Source organism: Triticum dicoccoides, unplaced genomic scaffold (genome assembly GCF_002162155.2).
Source record: "Triticum dicoccoides isolate Atlit2015 ecotype Zavitan unplaced genomic scaffold, WEW_v2.0 scaffold17745, whole genome shotgun sequence".
Classification (NCBI taxonomy): Eukaryota; Viridiplantae; Streptophyta; class Magnoliopsida; order Poales; family Poaceae; genus Triticum; species Triticum dicoccoides.
This window is the reverse complement of record NW_021224382.1, coordinates 1-3,830: the sequence shown is the minus strand read 5'-3', so window position 1 is coordinate 3,830 and position 3,830 is coordinate 1. Positions and strand designations below refer to the sequence as shown.

Here is a 3,830-nt window from a genome sequence, read left to right as displayed (position 1 = left end):
GGTACTTCTCTCGCATAGTCACCTTGTCAAGCTCGCCGGTGATGTGGTTTGTGGCACCGCTGTCAACGTACCAATTTGTGTCGACACCGTAGGAGCCATCAGCAGCTCTGACCACTTTTTCATCTTGAGAAGAATCATCATCGTCCTCATCAAAGCGGTACCAGCAGTCCTTGGCAGAGTGCCCGGCTTCCCACAGATTTGGCATCTGATTGTGTCGGGGCGAGACCTGCTGTTGGAGGAGCTGCCATTGCGCCGGCCCCTGTTGTTGGTGTAGGAGGGCCGACCGCCGCCGCCGTGGCGTGCGGAGTTGTTGCTGCTGTTGCCTCCGCCGCCGTTGCTCTTGCCCTTGCTGTTCCGCGGAGGGCCTCGATGACGTGAGCCCCCGCCACGGCCGCGGGTGGCAGCGTTGGCAGAAGATTTGAAGCCGCCTCCTGCGCTGCTCCTTGGAAGATGGCCACCCGTTGATCAAAATTGCTCATCATAGAGAACAACTCATCAAGGGTGACAGGGACGATCCGAGCGTCGAGGGCGGAGACGAGCGGTTGATACTCCATATCCAACCCGTTGAGGATGTAGGAGATCAACTCATCATCTTGCAGGGGCTTGCCTGCTGCAGCTAGCTCATCGGCGAAACCCCGCATGGATGCGAAGTAGGAGGCCACCGACTGCTGTCCTTTCTGTGCGTTCGTGAGCGACGCGCGGATGTTGTTGACGCGGGACAGCGATGTGGACGAGAACATGCTCGCCAATGCTGTCCAGAGTTCGTGCGCGTGGGCGATCGACGTCACCTGCACAAGCACCTGCTGATCCTCTCGGATCCAAACCGAGTGAATCGGGTTGGGGATGGACTCCTCCTTGCCATCCTTGTCCTTGCTGGCGACGACCTTGGCCGGCTCCGGCATGCTCCTGTCTACGTAGCCGAAGAACCCTGCCCCCCGAAGCTGAGGTGTGATCTGAGTTCTCCATAGGATGTAGTTTGTTCGGGTGAGGCGTTCAGTGATCTGGCCAGAGAGGGTGGAGTTGGTTGCGCTAGAGGAGGCCATGGCAGGAGGTGCGGCGGTGGGAGGAGGAAATCGCTAGATGGGAAGAGTTAGGCTCTGATTACCATGTGGGAAACGTCGTACCCTGCTCTGGGCGACGCCTGCATGTTATATTGACAGGGGTGCGACTCCCTAAATAGCGTACAAGTAGTTTAGATTACAACTTGGGAGAGAGGAAAGAGATATCTAGTTATAAAGGATAACAGAGAATATAAACTGACTATCTCTATCTCTACCTCTAGTCTTCGGTTACAAGGAAAGGAAGGAAGGGACCGGCTAGCCAGGCTGCCGAACCATGTACATACGTGCTGGTTTAACACCCTCCCTTAATCACAACTTGGTCAAGTTGAGATTACACTTGAATTCCTCAAGACTCCTTGTAGGTAATGCTTTTGTGAACCCATCTGCAACTTGATCTCGTGAATGCACAAAACGAATCTCCAATTGCTTATTAGCTACCCTTTCTCGAACAAAGTGAAAATCTATCTCAATATGTTTGGTCCTGGCATGGAACACTGGATTAGCAGATAAATAGGTAGCACCAAGATTATCACACCATAGACATGGGACTCGAGTGTGCTTGTTTAACACACATAACACAGGAGGAGTCCTCAATGAAGAAATTCCTGCTGTGAACATATCTCTGGTATTAAGTCTGTCTTGCAGGAGAAGCCATAAAAAAACATTGAGTTTCAGGAAGACCCGCTATCGCGTATATGTTTCTTTCTGGAGCAGATGGTTTGTCGAGGCTTTTGAAGAAAGCAATGGGGAACTAGCAGACCTGAATATCGCCAGAACAACTCCAGGAATTTCACATTGTATTGTTTGCTGATGACATTACCCTATTCTTCCATGCAAACTGGCAACAGGCTGAGGTTGTGAAGAATGTAATACATAAATTTGAGGGGTGCACTGGACAGTTGTGAAGTTCACAAAAATGCTCGCTCTTGGTCAGTAGAGCATGGCAGGTGGAAAGACAAGAGGAGGTGAAATCCACACTAGGAAAGGTGCACGTCTGAAGAGAAATACCTAAGCAATATTCCAACCTATCAATGAAATATTTACTATGCGGCTCTCGGATAATTGGATTCTGAAGGAACCTTCGCTGAAGATTCAGGGTGGCAGGAGCTGTCCAAGGATACATCGTGGGTGGTCTCTTATTGCCGGATGGCGAACAGTGGAATGAGGTTTGATAAGGGAAGTTTTCTGGCCAGATGATGCTGAGTTGATCATGAAGATTAAAGCACCGATCGAGAGGAGACCCTGAAGACACCCCTGCATGGCACTTCGAGAGCAGTGGACATTTTTCGGTAAGGAGTGCGTACAAGCCGGGTTGCCTTTTATCAAAAAAAAAAGCCGGGTTGCGTACAACCTGACCCGGTGGTGTAGGAGCAGATCCTCTCGTACTGGGTGAACGGCGAGGGTGCGGCGCTTCTCCAGGACCAGTCCATGGTTGGGACCGAGGAGTGCAAATCATCATTGGTGGTGGAAGACAGCACCTCCACGGCTCGAGGCTCGTTCAAGAAGTACGCAAATGCATACATCATATTGTCGTCGGCGGGCAAGAAGATTCACAAAGTTTCTTTGTAGCTCAGGCTACATGGAACCTCTTATTCTCAACCCTCCAACCTTGCTTTGAGATCCGTACTCTCCAACTAACTAACAACAAGAAGATTTCTCTTTTTTGTTTCTCGAAAACGAAACAACATATGAACTTCAAACTTTGCAGATCGAACAAACATTAGAACATCAATGTGTGAAAAAACTTTCAGATTTTTTGGTCTGATATAAATATACAAAATGAGATTTTCTTTGAATAAAAATATTATTTCAAGTATTTAAAATGCATGAAAAAATCTGAAAGTTTTTTTCCTAGATTGTAGTTAGAATGTATTGTTGTTCTGCAAAAGTTAAAGTTCATATGTTGTGTCGTTTGAGAGAAACAAAAAAGACAAATGTGTCTGCACGGATCTTGATGCATAAATGGATGACAAAGATAAGGGGTACCGTGTAGCCTGAGCTACAGAAAACCACACTCAAGAAGATTTTGTAGGCGTCTTGGAGCGCGTCCGGTACGGGAGGGCCGGTGATCAGCCCGGCGGTGTCGGTGTCATAGACGAGGGTGGCGGGGTGTTTGTTGTTGGCTGCGAGGATGTGGCTGCTGCCCAGGGCGGCGAACGCCATGCAGTGGATAGGATTGGGAGAGAGCAGACGGATGACAGGGGGTTCGTCGAGGAGGCTGCGGCAGTGATCGTCAGGGCTGTCCGCGTCGATCTTGCGGATGGTGAAGCCCTCGTCCCAGTCGTCCAGCACCAGGTAGAGGTGCTTCTCCTTGCGCTTCAGCCGCTTATACATCCTTGAGTCGTCCATATATCCCATTTTTAGTTGCAGATGAGATAGTACGAAATTGGTGTTTTGGAATCGATGTGATCTGATCTTGCCTGCTAGTCGAAGGGGGAGGATGTATTTGTAGAGCAAGCCTGCTTGGGTGCTAGTTGTAATCAGAACCGGAGTCGACTCCGAAGTCGGTTATAGTTTGCAATAATCAATCAGCCGCTTCTCACGACCCGGTTACATGTGCTTGATTCGGAGACCACCGGACCCTCTAAGCAGGCCCAAGTTTAATGTAACTCCTGCCTATACTTTCTACAAAGTAGACAGGAACATTACCCAAAAAGGCTTTCGTCCCGCTTTATATATAAAGCAACATGGCGGAACCGATACAAGGTGATGAGGAAAATCCTCTTACAAAGCAGATCAAAGTTAAAACTAGGCTACTGACAAGAAGAG

At 49.2% G+C, this 3,830-nt stretch overlaps 1 pseudogene; it reads right to left on the bottom strand.

The window, feature by feature from the left end:
- Positions 1-463: 463 nt before the first annotated feature.
- On the bottom strand, positions 464-602 carry LOC119344640 (annotated as a pseudogene).
- Positions 603-3,830: the final 3,228 nt, after the last annotated feature.